Source organism: Phascolarctos cinereus, unplaced genomic scaffold, assembly GCF_003287225.1.
Source record: "Phascolarctos cinereus isolate Bilbo 61053 unplaced genomic scaffold, phaCin_HiC Scaffold_4;HRSCAF=312, whole genome shotgun sequence".
Classification (NCBI taxonomy): Eukaryota; Metazoa; Chordata; class Mammalia; order Diprotodontia; family Phascolarctidae; genus Phascolarctos; species Phascolarctos cinereus.
Window position 1 is genome coordinate 149,710,633 of NW_027555847.1, and position 16,573 is coordinate 149,727,205.

Consider the following 16,573-nt stretch of genomic DNA (forward strand, 5'->3'; position numbering starts at 1 on the left):
TTAGAAAACAGCTATGATGTTATTTTTTACTGTCCCTTTCCCTTCAACCCAGTATGCTCTTCTCCAAGACAAACATCTTCTCCCCATCCCCATTTTTAGTTAACTTAAAGTAAAACTTCAGAATTTACACTGGGAATTAGGGATGGAGAGGATGGAAGATTACAGGAATAACTCATTTTTATTCTTTTTTTTAATTTGGTATTTCTTCTTACTCCTAAGTATTTTTTAAATCTATCCATACTTGCCTCTGTCTATAAATGTTTGGCAGGGTCATTGTGATTTAAATATTGTGACCATTATGCCCTCCATCCATCTTGGAGACAAGAGGCATCCTAGTATAGTGAAAAGTCATTCATAGTTCTTCATTGAACAATATTGCTGTTACTGTGCACAGTGTTCTCCTGGTTCTGTTCACTTCATCATACATCAGTTCATGTAAATCTTTCCAGGTTTTTCTAAAATCTTCTGGCTTGTCATTTTTTATAGCATAATATTCCCTTACAATCACATACTACATCTTGTTTAGCCATTCCCAAATTGATAAGCATCTCTTCAATTTCCAATTCTTAATCACCACAAAAAGAGGTGCTATCAATATTTTTTTCCACCTTTTTCATATGTCTTTGGGATATAGAATTAGCAGTGTTATTGCTAGATCAAAGGGTATGCACAGCTGGTCTGAGAGATATAAGTACTACATTTCAAATCTTGATTTTGTGAATGACTACTTCTGAAACCCTAGGCAGTTCATGATCTCTGCATCTCAGGTTCCTTATTTGTCAAATGGATGGGTTGGGCTAGGTGATATTCACGGTTTCTTCCAACTCTAAAAATTTCTATCAAGTCAAATCCAGCTTACCTACATGATGTCAGACAACATTGTAGCCAATATGTCAGCAAATACATTCTAATCATTTGAGCATGCCTGGTTATTTACTTATTATTTTATTTTATTACATTATTGCTATGTTACTTATTACATGTCTGATAAGGACTTTCTGCAACTTAAAGCCTTTTTGTTTTGTTTTGTTTTGTTTTTTGTTCTGGCTAGGCAATGGGGTTAAGTGACTTGCCCAGGGTCACATAGCTAGTAAGTGTTATGTGTCTGAGTCTGGATTTGAACTCAGGTCATCCTGAATCCAGGGCCGGTGCTCTATCCACTGTGCTATCTAGCTGCCCCTCTGCAACTTAAAGTCTTAAAGTGGTGAAAAGTCAAGCGACTTGCCCAGCTAGTCTTCATTTAATACAGGACCTGAACTCAGGTCTTCCTGACGGTAAGGCTCTCTCTTTGCCCACTACACAACAGCTGCCAATTTGCATTGGTAGAAGTTTCCTAACTAGTTTATTCACTATACTAATGAAAAGCAGTGTAAAAATAATCCTTTAAAAATGAGTTAAATATAGATGACCGTACTTCTCATCCATCAGAGCCCTTCTGATAACCAAACAGACACGGATTCCTATCACACAAATAATTAATGAATACTTACTTTCCTATGCTCCTGATTTCTGGCCAAGGAAGCAGAGAATTTTGTATTATTGCCAGATGAAAAGAGGATGACTGACCAATGTTATGATGTTTTCTGCATATATTTAGAAATCTATGATTGCTTCTCTTCTCCTTCCTTCTCTCATTTCTCTTCTTTCATACTACTTGCTCTCCCTTCTTCTCTTTAATTTCTGTCTGTGGAGATGGAGAAGAGATCATTGAATCCTTGAGCTTCAGAGTTGGATGAGACCTCAAAAAGACTTGAGTCCCATACCCCCCCCCCTTAAAAAAAGCAAACAAACAAACCACATAACTCTCAACAACATCCAAGACAAGTGGTCATCCATTTGCCTGAGGACCTCTAGTGACAGAATATTCATCACTTCCCCAAATTGCTCATTCTACTTTGGGACAGCTGTATTAGAGACGTTTTTCCTTGTTTTTGTCTGTAATTTCCTATCTATTGGTTGTAGTCCTCCGTCTTGGATCAAGAAAAGCAAGTCTGATCCTTTCTCCAAATGACTCGTATTTGTTAATACTGTATGGTAACTCAAGATATCATCTGGTTTAGCTTTTTGCTTCAGGCAGGTAAGGTATTAACATTTCTACTTAATAGAAAAAAGCAACTGAATTGGTGAGAAGATATTTTCCTTAAGGTCTAGTAACTGGCTGTCTAATGTCTCTGGCTATCCCTCATATCTGGAAGGCTCTTTCTCCTCATTTCCAATTCCTAGCTTTCTTCAAGTCCTAGATTAAATGCCACCTTCTACGGGAAGCCTTTGCTCTTAATTCCACTGCCTTCTCTCTGTTAATTATTTCCTATTTATCCTATATGTAGCTTGTTGGTATGTATTTTTTTTTTTGCTTGTTATCTCTTTTATTAGATTGTAAGCTTCTTGAGGGCAGAGACTGCTTTTTGCCTTTCTTTATATCCCTGGCTTTTAGCATAATGGCTAGCACATAGTAGGCATTTAATAACTTCTAACTGATTGATTAGTAAGGGTGAAAAAAGGACTAGAACCTAGGTCTTATGGATATTATTGCTTTTTCCATTACACTGCTTGTGATATATATTAGCTTCCATGTAAGAGTCAAAATAAGTACTAGAAAAGATACAGTACAGATAAACTTGTCTGCACTAAGGTTTCCTGAGCTGTGGGTAAAGTATTAATCCTGAGGCAATCAAGGTGAAAAACTTTTCATTTTGTTTGACACATAGAGGACGACACCCAGGACTGTTCCTTCTTAAATGTGAAATAGGTGTCTACCTCTGAAGTGTAATCTGAAATGGCTAAAGGACCTGTTTGTTCTCAACTTTCTCTCCCACCTACCTGCCATATAACTTGAAATTTCCATCACTGGAGTCACTCTTTTGAGTGAAAAAAAATTGTCTTGAAACTATTTCCCACAGAAGGGTAAATTCCTTAATTCACTTACTCTTATAAATATATCAGCACAAAACAACTTGTAGTAGCTTGGCTATGAGGGAATGGGAAAAAGAACAGATGAGTTTTGATGGTAGGAGTAGGAACTGATGAAGTAACTCTATTGATAGACTTTTTGGAAAGGTTTCAAGTAGAGGTTCTTAACTTTTTATGTGTCATATACCCCTTTGGTAGTCTGATGATGCTTCTAAACTCCTTCTTAGACTAATGTTTTTAAGTAACCAAAGGCAACATTAAATTTCAATTAGGGTTTATAAAAATAAAGATGTAATTTTTCCCCCATATGAGTTCACCACAGGTTGAGAGCTCCTGTGTTAGAGAAAAACCTTTTCAGTAAAGAGACCTGGGTTTCTAAAGGCAAGGATGTATGAGTAGAACCATGCAGTGACTAGATTTGAATTTTCATTCTTCCTGAGTGACTTTGGCAAGTTATAACTCTTCTCTGGGGTTCAGTTTCCTCATCCATAAAATTAAGGTGTTCGATTAGATCATCTTCAAGGTACATTCCACCTACACATTTATGATCCTATGAGTAGGGGAAAGGCAAAAGGAAGGGAAGAAGAATTTATTAAGCATCTATTATGTGTTAGGCACTGTGCTAAATGCTTTTTAGATATATCATTTGATGTCACACCAATCCAGTTAGGTAGGTGCTATTTTGAACCTCCCCCCACTTACAATTGAGGAAACTGAGGCAGATAGTGGTTAAGTGACTTGCCCAGGGTAAGACAAATAGACACAGATTTGAACTTGGATCTTCCTGACTCCAGGTCTAGCACTCTAGCCATTGCACCACCTAGATGCCTCTCGGATTCTGTATAAAATATATCTTTTGCTTCTTAGATCACTTTCCACTACCTCTTTTAACCGAATCCTTGTCCTCTTGTAGCTATTTTCTCTATGTGCTCCTGAGCTACCCAGATTAACTGGGTATCCAGATCATTTACTCATTTATTATAATGTAGGCTCACTCTAAGACCAAACATTCATGATTGATTTTTCTTCCCCAATGGGGCATGCAATTTAAGTTGTTAATGATGACAAATAACATTGTGAGATAAATCCACTTAGGGTAATGACACAGCACTTAAAAAAATACCACAGGGAAGGCAAGTGTCCCCTGAATTATGGGGACACTGTTACTACCTCAGCTCATGCATAGCCTGATGCGCAAACTCAAATTTTCTGAAGTTTAACAAGTCCTTATGTTTATGGTGGTGCAAGTCCTTAGCAGGAGAGACAGGCAATTCCCTGTTCAGTACATCAGCAAAGGGTAAGTTTAGGAGGTGGCAGAGGTTCCCAGAGCAACCCTGAGTCTTTTCGACAAATGCAGATTTCCTTGGACTTTTAACTCCCTGGTATTATGGCACTGAAGTGAATAATAATAATGATTGCTGTTGACATTTATATCAAGCTTCAGCCTTTACTCCTTTGTTTCTCACAGCAACACTGTAAGATAGTATCCTTCTCAAACTTTAGAACTGGGAAGAACCCTAGACATCATATAATTCAACCTCTTCATTTTATTGATGAATAAACCGGATCTCAGAGAGGTGAGGTGACTGGCCCAAGGACATGTAGTTAATGAAGGACAGAGCAGAGACTCCAGTATAGTTCCTTTAATTCCAGGTCTGGGACTTGTCATGTTACACCATGGTTCTCACTCTTGGCCCTCAATACAAGCCAGGCAATTTCCTTCTGTCCCAGGCTTGCTAGTATGGCCCTGCTACAGATGACCTTAGAAGTGAAACATTGGCTTTGTAAGGCTTTGCAAACCTTAAAGTACTATATGGATGTTGTTATGATAATAGTAACAATTGCTATTGTTACTGTTATTATCCTGGCTCAGAACAGAATATGGGGGTTGTCTCAGAAACTTATTAACTTCGGATAAGAGGACTGTTGGAAAACCAGCTGATCCTATGAATAGGGGAACAATCTAGAAATTCTCAAGTGAAAAACTTGAGGACCAAGTCTATAGGAGGACCCATGACCTCAAATATCTATTTGCAAATATTCAATGTGTATGCAAAAAGAAAGAGGAGCTATGTGTATTAACACAAGGAGGCACCTTTTACCTTATAGATATCACTGCCAGAGGCAGGATGGCATAGTGAATGGATCAGAAACCACCCTTGGAGTTAGGAAGACCTGTGTTCAATTCCTGTCTGTGACATATACTGATTGTGAATTTGGGCAAGTCACTTAACTCCTTAATGCACGAGGCAACTCTCTAAGATTATAAGTTACAAAGAAGGTACCCATCTGCAGAATAAGAGGAAATTCTTCACTGAAGAGTCCATTTTAAAAATGGTGATATCATTGAGACCTGGTGTAATGAAAGCCATGATTGAAAAAATAAACAGGATAGGTAAAAGAAGGTTGGGTGTGAGGACCATTGTATATTAAGAAGGTCTATTCATGTAAATTCAGGAACTAGATGGAGGGAGAGGGAAGCCTGGTAAAAAATCATTCAGGTGAAGATCAATTAAAAGAGAGATGTAAACAAGTTTGACATTGAATTGTATTATAGACCAACTAGATAAAAAGGAGAAATAGATGAAGAATTCAAGAGACAGGTCATAAGGCAAGAAAAACAGAGCTATGATGTAGTAGTTATAGGAGACTTCAACTATCCAGTTCTCTATCAAAAGCAGTCGAAATAAATTCATGGCTTGCCTTAATGATAAGTTCATACTTCCAAAGGCAGAAGAACCAATAAGGGAGGAATTCTTTTTTAGATGTAATCCCCCCTAATAGGAGAGAACTTGGTGCTGGAGTAGAAATTCTGGAAACTTTGGGTGGAAATGACCACTCATTTCTAGAGTTATAATAGAGATGGAGAGTAAAGCTGAGCATTGTTTGACATGTACCCTAGCTTCTGGGAAAGCAGACTTCAAAGGGCTTAGGAGAAGGACAAATAGGATTCAAGAGAGTAAAATTTTGTGGGTGGCATCAGCCCAGGAGGGATGAGGGAATACTCAAGAACAAAATTCTGATGCCACCAAGGAAAAAAAAAATCAATTAGGAAAAAAGTTGAAATCATTTTGAAAACAAAAATAACTGTGAATACATAGGGAACTCAAAAACCCATTTTAAATTTTTAAGGAAATGTATAGAAAATGGAGGCAAGGGCTTCCAGAGGATGACTATAAACGCATGGCATGATCCCATAGGAATGGTATAAGGGCTAAAGCTCAAAATGAGCTGACGCTGACAAGAAAAGCTTGGAAGACTGCAAAAAAGATATTTTAAAGCTACATTTAAGGGGAAAGAGGAGGATCAAGGAAGGGTCTTCTGCTTGGAGTAGGTAGGGCAATGACGAAAAAGATAGAGGTGTTCATTTTTGATGTTGCTTGTGTTTTCTTTGCACTGGAAATGACAACACAAAATGGCTAACTGGGAGTTGGTACCCAAGATAAATAAGGTGATATTAAAAGAACGTTAGCCATCCTTGAAATCATTTGGTCAAGATGAACTACATCCTTGGATGCTTAAAGAACTGACTAGTATGTTTGCTGAACTACTGTTAGTGATACTTTTGAGCTGATGGAGAATAGGAGAGGCTAGAGAAGGGCAAATGTGCTGATTTTTCAAAAAGTGAAGGAAACAGAATTTGAAGCCCTTGTGACCTACTTCCCTTCTGTCTTTCCAGTCTTCTTACACCTTACTCCCTGACACGTACTCTGATCCCATGACACTGGCCTCCTGGTTGTTCCATGGGGAAGATATTCCATCTCCTGGTTACATGAATTATCTCTGGCTCTTCCCCCATGCTTGGAATGCTCTCCCTCCTCTGTTTTGAATACTGACCTTTCTGGTTTCCTTTAACTCCCTGCTAAAATCCCACCTTCTAGAAGAAGCTTTCTCCAACAGCTCTTAATTCCAGTGCCTTCCTGTTATCTCCTATTTATCCTGTATATAACTTGCTGGGTATATATTTGCTTGTATTGTCTTCCCCATAAGATTGTAAGCTCTTTGAAAGCAGAGACTACCTTTCTCCTCTTTCTGTATCCCTAGCATTTAGCGCAGTGCATCACACAGGGTTTTTTTTTTTTTTGGTTGTTATTAGTCATATCCAACTCTTCATGACCCCATCTGTTATTTTCTTGTTAAAGATACCATAGTGGTCTGCCATTTCCTTCTCCAGCTCATTTTACAGATGAGGAAACTGAGGCAAACAGGATTAAGTGACTTGTCCAGGGTCACAGAGCTAGTAAGCATCTAAGACTAGATTTGAACTCAGGAAGATGTCTTCCTGACTCCAGGTCTGGCACTCTGTCCACTGTGCCACCTATCTGTCCCTGGCACAGAGAAGGCACTTAATAAATGTTTATCAATTGATTATCTAAGCTCAGGATCTGCTTTCCTCTATACCAAATCACTCTCTTTTCTCATGAAGAGACTACTAAGAGCTCAGAAACATATCATTCAAATAGAGCATCTGTAGGTTCATCTCAGTGACACCTATCTGGGAATCTGCCTCCAGACTTAACCACAAACTTAAGGGGATTCACACTCAGATAATGCCCACAAATCACTTTCACTGACTCACAAGTTACACTATGTTATCTTTCATGTGCCTTATGACAGAAAGCCTGGAATAAACCCATTCTCACCAACCACAATATTAACTCTCTGTCCATTCTTGACAAGGCTAACTTTTTTCCCATGTGCTCTGTAGTCTACTCTCTGTCTTCTCTATCTACCTTACTTGAAACATACTCCATCACAAACAGTCAAGGACTGAGTTGTATACCACTGGAGAATGATCACCATTGGCAAAGCTACTTATAATAGGCTGAAGAGGAGTAAATAGTTCCAGGCAGCTGGGACCCCATTTTGCCTTACACACACAGCTGTCTGCCTTTCCAAATGGCAAGTCATGGTCTCCAGAGTCTAACAGTTTTTAAATGCAAATACCCCTGGGAAGGATGGTACATTGCCAATGGCAGATGTTTATAAAGCTCCTTAAGTTTACAACAGTTTGAGAGGCATCATGAAATTTTTCAACCAGTGGAATTTCAGGATGGGAGCCCTTTTTCCTTCTCCCAAAGCACTTTCTATACATTGTTTCATTGACACTGACCTCCTTGCTGTTATTTAACACATAATACTCCTTCTTATAACTCTGAGAATTTTCACTAACTGTCTCCCATACCTGGAATTCTCTTTTTCTTCATCTTTACTTTCTGGCTTCCTTCACATCCCAGCTAAAATCAAATCCTGAAGACTTTCCCAATCCCTCTTAATTCTAGTGCCTTCCCTCTGTTGATTATCCCCAATGTACTCTCAGCTGCCCATAACTATTTACTCCTCTCCAGCCTATAATAAGGAGCCTTGCCAGTGGTGATCATTGTCCAGTGGGACACAATCCACTATGCCACATTCTAACCTTGTAACTTTCAGGACCCTGCCTCCACTCCTCTATGTATGTTATCTCCCCCTATTAGAACATAAGTTCTTGAAGTTAAGACCTATCTTCACTTTTGTATTTTTACCACCAATACTTAGTGAGGGCTTGATACATAATGAATATTTAATAAAATGATTTGCATTAATTCATTCACAGAGATAGAGCAAATTTTTTTAAGAACTTAATACACGCTAGACACAGTCCTTAGTACCATATACATGTGTGTGTGTGTGTGTGTGTGTGTGTGTGTGTGTGGCAATTGGATTAAGTGAGTTGCCTAGGGTTACACAGCTAGTAAGTGTTAAGTATCTGTGGCCAGATTTGAACTCAGGTCCTCCTGACTTCAGGGCTGGTACACTTTCCATTGTACCACCTAGCTGCCCCCTAGTACCTCAAATATTAATCCAAGACAAAAAGAAAGACAGTCCCTCCCCTCAAGGACCTTATCTTTGAATGAGGAAGATAATATATAAAAGGGATCTGTGTGGTGAGGAGGGACCCAAGGACAAGGTGGAAAATTAATGTGGAGACTCAGTAGCTAAGCCAGATTTAGAGTACTGAGTTGAGTTGAATTGAATTAGAACCATAGGATAATAGATATAGAGCTTGAAGGAACCTCAGAGGCCATATAGTCCAACACTCTCATTTTTTAGATGAAACACTAAGGTCTTGTAATTAAATTCCTTAGAGCTTTGAATTCCTTAGAGCTTTGATTCTCTATTAGAGAATGCAACAAAGAGAGTCAGTCAGGACGTAGTAGTAACCAAGTGAAGTGAGTCTCTCGCTGTTTTCAGCAAAAGAGATCCAGTTCCTTAGAAAATAAAAAGATCGGGTGATATTTCTCATCACCACTTGGCAAAGTGAGTAGCTGGAGCTGACTATAATAGATTAAACTCCAATAGCTTATTTTAAATCAATTTTCATTGATTCAGGAGATAACTACTTTTTAATTGTATATTGCTCTTTCTCCTCTTTGGAAATTTCTGCTTCATCTGCCAAATATAACCCAGTCTCATGCCTTATGTTTTCCAAAAGCTAGTGTGAAATGGGTGTCTGTGAACAAATATTCCTACATGGACTTCTATTTTTCCTTTCCTTTCCTTTCCTTTCCTTTCCTTTCCTTTCCTTTCCTTTCCTTTCCTTTCCTTTCCTTTCCTTTCCTTTCCTTTCCTTTCCTTTCCTTTCCTTTCCTTTCTTTCTTCTTCTTTCTTTCTTTCTTTCTTTCTTTCTTTCTTTCTTTCTTTCTTTCTTTCTTTCTTTCTTTCTTTCTTTCTTTCTTTCTTTCTTTCTTTCTTTCTTTCTCTCTCTTTCTTTCTCTCTCTTTCTTTCTTTCTTTCTTTCTTTCCTTTTTTTTTTGAAGGGGCGGATATCTGGAAGTGGAGGTAGGACTTAGATAAGACTTAAATTGGTTGCTCATGCCATTTACTATGTTTTGGAGCATATGTATCATGGGTACCAAACCAAGAAACAAATCATATTGAAGTTTTCTTTCTCTCTGTCTGTCTGTCTGTCTGTCTGTCTTTTTTTGGAGTGATCTTGTGATTTCATTGGAACTCCTAGTGAAGGACGTCCATCTATCCACGTAGATTAGCACCTGTTCTGTAACTTAAGGTTTTGGTGGGTTGCCTGGGAGTAATGAGAGGTGGTAACTTGCCCAGGCTCATACAGCCAATATTGTGTCAGAGTTAGCACTTGAATCTGAATCTTTCCTGACTCTACTGCTCCCTTTATCTACTACTCCACACCAACTCTTGAAAAGATTATCCTGTGAAAATGACCAAAATACATCTCAGAGAGCTTCACTGAGGCCATCCATCTACCCACCCCCATGAAACAAGCACAAGGACTGAGTCCTTTTGTATGCCTTGTTTGGAAAATAGAACAGGAGGAGTGGGTGAGGGGGCCACATTCAGCTTTTCCTCTCTTTTTGGCCCTAGATTTCCTAAGAGTTTGCTGCTGACGCACACCCACCCCAGAAACCAAGCCTGATCCACTGTGGACTTCCCTGCTGTGTTCCTTAGCCCCTAACAAGCCACTTGTGATTTCAGCTAGAGCCGGTTTAACATCAATGGGACCTTTGTGGACCATTTTGTTCTGTCTTTCTTAGGAGCAAATGCCAGCATGGTCAAGATGGAGAAACTTGCTGTTCCATTGTAATAGGATCTGCATTTAAATGAGAACCATGCAAGCTGAAGGATACTCATGTTAGCATCAGATTCAGTGAGCCAGTGGGAAAATCTGCCAAGCCTGCCGGAATCGCTGAGCCTGAAGGGCTTAGAGGCGGGATGCCTGACTGGCTAAGAACAGCATGTTTTTAATGTAGATATTTTGTTTCTGCCATACCACTGGCAGTAAAACATTGCAAATAAATCCTATTATTTTTCCCCCTTTCCTTTCTAACATGTTATTTCTACACTTGCAATTTTAGAAAGATGTTATTTCCAAACTTTGGGTTTAAAGCTTAACATTTCTTCCATTACACCTGTCTCAATGTTGTATTCCTGTTCATCTTTCAACGTAAAAGAAGAACATTTCCATTTGGGAGCTGAGTTCTTAAAATATCACTTGCCAGCCCATAGAATCCATGGCCTAAATTCAGAGTTTGCTTTGTGCTTTTTTTTCTTTCTGTGCTAATAGGCTGTTTTGTAACTTATCTCCCTATCAATGAAAATGTAAATTTATAAATTAAAAAAAAGATCCAAGTTGGCACATTAAGAACTGCATTGGTGGACTGGCAAAAACTTTGAATATAAATATTCAAGATATAAGGTAAACTCTTATGAGATTAAAGAAAATCATAGGGATGTTTTAAGTGTAATTATTTTAAAAATAAAAATTTTAAAATGCAATATGAAAGCAACACCAATACCTCTTTTGAAAAATCCCTTTTTTCTATTTAAAAGCGTACTGGCTTATTTGAAGAGTACCTCCTTTTCTTAATATAATTGCCTTGTATGTGCTGGAAAGGGAAAGAAAAAAAATGATTTATTTGCAATGTTTTACCACATGTCATTGATCACACATGCACTGACAAATGCCCTATGTGAATGGATTTCACATGAGAAGTACGTTCCCAACCTTCAAATATTTAAATAAAAGATTAAATGCATGTAACGGCAGGCACTGTGCAGGAGTTTGAAGGAAACATTACTCAGGCTTGGAGACAGACTCCCCTATCAATATTCATTAGAAGGAAAAAAAAACCCCAAATAATTAACCGTCTCATGTGGTAGATCCAAATTGTATAACAGTGGGCAGCAGTTGTGATGCAATCATGTCTCTGTGAAGGAAGGGATGTTTTCTAAATTCACTGGGATTTTCATCTCTTAGGGGCTGTTAGTTACTTCCTTGTTTCAGATAAACTACCCAATAGCAGAGCACTCCTTTGCCTCATGCATATATTTCCTTCTGATTTATGTGTAGTTTATCCTTACATGAGCAATTAAGTTCTAAACCCTGCCTCCCATCTTCTCAGGCATGTAATTGTCTGAAAGGAGTGTGGACGGCCCTTGGCAGACTAGCTAAGGCTTCTGAATGCACTGTGGCCTAGTGGATAGAGTGCTTGATTTTGGGAAGTTCATTTTCCAAGACACTGGCAGACATTTTTGTTGTGTTGAAATAATCACAAAAATAATGGTTTGAGTGTAATTCACTTGCATAGTCTATTCTTAATTAAACTAGGAAGGACATAAAAAAAGGTAGATGGATTCAAATCCTTCTTTTACATTTATTAGCTGTGTAACAATAGGTGGGTCTCTTCATTTCTTTAAACCTTTGTTGAAAGAGTGTTGAATGTGTACAATCAGTAGACATAAGTTCAAACCATAGCCTTATTAATTGCTAACTGTGTAACCTTGAGCAAGACAACTCCTTTCTCTGGATTTCATCAGAGGGTTGAACTAGATGACCTCTAAGGTCACTTCCAATTCTAAATCTATAATTCTATGAGGTGCAAAATAGGGATAACAATACCTGTGGTATTGTTGACGTTTAGGGGTGCTGGGGTGCTGGGACTCCAAAATCACAACATGTGGGTCTTGCCCGATTGAATTTGACCCAAGACTTCTTTCAGCCAAATACAAGGTGATTAAAGGTCTGCCATATTGGCTAGACTCTTAAGGAATCTGAACATTGTGAGCTATTGGCTAGGTTCTTAAGGAATCTGAGTACCTTGATGGAGATAAGATGGACCTTATACACGGAAAGACTGTGGGAGGGATCTAGGAAGGATCTTGATGGGAGTGACTGGGAGGTCTGAAAATGGGGTCTAGATAGAGTCTAGGGTGGGAAGTAGCCAGGGGCCATAAGGAGGTAATAGGCAATGGAGACCTGGGAGATTGGGTAGTAGGCCAATGAAAGGCCAGTTAATAGGATTATAGAATCAGGGGAAGGCCAGAGACCTCCTTGATCAAGTGGGAGAATTCAAGGAGAATTCCTTAGATAAATGGGACCCAAATTCTTTTTGGGGTAAGGGGCAAAGGTCTCAGCTTGGGCCTGTACCGTAACAGTACCTATCTCACATCATTGTTGTAAGAATCAAAAGAGATAATATATGTAAAATGCTTTGTAAATGAAATGCCAGCTATCATTATTATTAACTAGTACTATAGCTTCCTATCCACTCATTTCCAGTGGGGTCTTTTGTAATGGGACAGAGAAGGAATTAAGGTTAGGAGGTAGATAAAAGAAAGTGGGCAGAATTCCAGAGGTCTTTTCTGTCCCCCAAATCACTTACCTTTGATTCTGTTTCAGTAGCCCTGGATGTGCCAAATGCACTCCTAAGTTGAATTATTTTACAAAAAGGAAGGTGCCTTCCACTATATATATAGTATATTTATATATATACCATATTCTTATATATATTTCTATACACCATGTATACTATATTCATACATATACTGTATTCCTTCCACATGCGATGAACAACTCTCTCCACAATGTGGACAGTTGCAGGATTAAGAAGGATCACACATTTTAAGAGTTTCACAGGGCCTTGACTATATAGCTCAACCCCCGACAAGAATACACATTTTCTATCACTTCCAGGTAGGTGGAATAGGTTATGAAAATGAGGAAGAAGGAAAAGAAAGAAGGAAAAGCCCCACAGTGTTTGATGTTGAGAAACAGATATCTATAAAAAATAGATATAAAAGGGCAAGTAGAAATGGGGGTCATCAGAAGACCTGCTAGCAGTTTAACAGAAAAGAGGGTGAGCAACAGAAAATTGAATGTGTAGGCAGGAGTGCTTGTGATTCTACATCCCCTCTCCCAGGCATTTTAAGTAGGCAGGCCAAGAAATAAAAGCAGCAGCAAGAAATAAGGCTGATTTAGAAAGACTACAAGGAATACCAATAAACCACAGATAAAATGCTTCTTTGGATGCCAACATATCCTGAAAGGGAGCAAGTATGATACTGACTTTTTTTTTTTTAAGTTTGGTAGAACCCTTTCCAATCCTTCCCAAAGCTCCAGGATAGAAAGGATTGTTTGAGAATCTAAGAGCCGTTCTTTCTGGGGGCCTCTGTAGCTACTTAAAAGTCAGAGCAGACTTGTTCCTGGGTTAATAACAGGTCCATTTACTAAGCTGCATGTAAAACTCCTCTATTGGGAGTCTTCCTCAAGATGCTTGGATGAATTTAGGCCAATTCATTATTTGTCACCTTCTGAAGTTGAGTGAAGGGATGGTCACACTGACCTTGTGAAGACACAGCATCTCTTAACTGTTCTCATTAGCAGAGCCCAGACCCTTTCCCAAGAACTTGGGTGGAGTCATAAGGAATGATTTCTGTAAGCCATGAGCCAGTGCTATTATATTATTTCCTTGCTGTCTTTGGGATGATTTATCCCTTTTTTAGTTTTATTTCTTTGCAGCTTCGCCTGAAGGGCACACCCAGGTATACACTGGATGACTTGTCTGTGGTTCCTTAAAAGCTCAAGATTTTATGATTGAGTCTTGAGGTTTTATTGTTATTGTCCATTCACTTCAACTGTGTCTGACTCTTCATGACCTCATTTGGGGTTTTCTTGGCAGAGATTCTAAAGTAGTTTGCCATTTCCTTCTCCAATTCATTTTAGAGGTGAGGAAAGTGAGGCAAACAGGATTAAGCGACTTGCCCATTCAGAGAGTGTCTGAGGCCAGATTTGAACTCGGGTCTTCCTGATTCCAAGCTGGGCACTGTATCCACCATGCCACCTAGCTGTCCTCAGGGTTTTATTAGATACTTAGAAATCTTGAGCAATGACTGATAAAGACAGCAAGCACCAAGTTGGATTTAATGCCATTTCATTAGTGTAGTATACTGGGTAAATATGGGTCATAAGATACAGGGCAGTGAAGAATCTTAGAAAACCTCTAGTTCCAAACTCTGCATGTTACAGATTAGGAAACTGACACAGAGCTTAAGTAGCAAAACTAGGATATGCCTCCTTTGTTTCTGGATCCAGAAAGGCAACAGACATAGAAGAATGGTGGCTGGTCATGTGGGAGGGAGCGTGTCTGGGAAGTCAGAGAGATGGTACATAGAACTCTGGGGTAGGCAACTTATATGCCCCATCCACAAGCAATGGTTGTGTTGATTTAATGATCATTTGATGAATGTCTATTTTCTAAGTTTTATAACTCCATTCCCCTACCCTACTTAACTTGGGGTTCAATTCATTACCCATATGCAATTTTCTAACACAGCATACTACAGCATCTTGTGTCTCAAATCAGAAGAACTGGGTTTGAAACCATCTCTAATGGTTACAAGTATCAACTATAATCTAGTTTCCCCATCTGCAAAATGGATATAATAAGACTTTTACAATCTACCTCACCAAGTTGTTAGGAGGAAAACTCTTTGCCAATTGTAAAATGCTATGTGAATAATTAATTGTCAATAATTAATAAAATTAAAATTAAAAATTATTAATAAAATTAATAATAAAATAGTGAACAATTCATAATCAAAAAATAAATATTTTTAAAAGGTCATTAAAATCATTCCTTACTGTCCTGAACCATGTTGTGTCGTGCTCGGTGAGACCCCATTCTATCTAGCCTGCTCTAGATTAATGACCATGCTGCATCCTGGTCATCTCCTTGCTGTGCCACCCTACTGTACTTGCTATACCCTCCCAACTAATATCCCAAGACTATGCCCCGGTGAAGTTGAAACGATTTCATGTTTTCATTTCTGTCCTGGCATTATGCTGCACTGATTGGTGAGAGCCCAGTATATCTTGTTGATCCTGGACCCCTGACATCAGCCTTAGCCATTTTTCTACCATGCCCCATATATATTGCACCTTTCCCCCACCCTAACTTTCCACCTTTTGTTTTGGGAATGATCATCAAATTGACCCTACCATTGCTTCTGAATAGGGCATATAAATTGCTTGCCCTATAGCTTACCATCTGCCTGACTTGCCAGACAGTTTCTCCCACCCCAGCCCCACTTCCCACTAGTAAGATGACTCTTACTCGTCATCATTCCCTTATGTGTGTTGCTCTTCTCTATTAGAATGTGAACTCCTGGACAGCAGGGATTGTTTTTCTTTTGTATTATAATCCCAAGTACTTAACACAGAATCTGGCACATATTGAAGAATTGATGAATTTTCCTTCCTTCCTTCCTTCTTTCCTACCTTCCTTCTTCCTTTTTTTCCCTCTTCACTGCTTTCTTTTTCCCTCCTCCCTCTCTCTTTCCCCTTTTCTTCCCTTCCCCTTCCCTTTCTCTAGCATGGCTTTTGGCTTTTGTTTTTCCCATTGTCATTAAACAATCATAGTTAAGGATTTTAATGAAATCCAATCAAACAAAACCTTAATGAAATATAAACACTAGTTACACCCAAGCCAGTATTTTTAAAAATTATTTCATTGGTCACAACAAAGATATTTACTAATGTCTTGGAGAATGGCCTTCACAAAGTCCTAATAGAAGATTAATATCCTATCTATGGAGAGGTCTGATAGTATTCCTGTGTGCAGGAGATGTGCTCATTGTGTTGTATCCTGGAACACTGTTGGTTCTCCACCATGAGGTATATATAGTCACTGAAGAGAGACTTATCTGGCCACCCACATGGAAAACTGACCCTGGATGAAGGATATATTTTATCCAGATTACAACATGTAGTTGGGTAAGCAAGTCATTGCATCAGTCATCAGTATACATACATACATACATATGTGTATATACATATATATATATTTATATAAATATACATATATATAATATA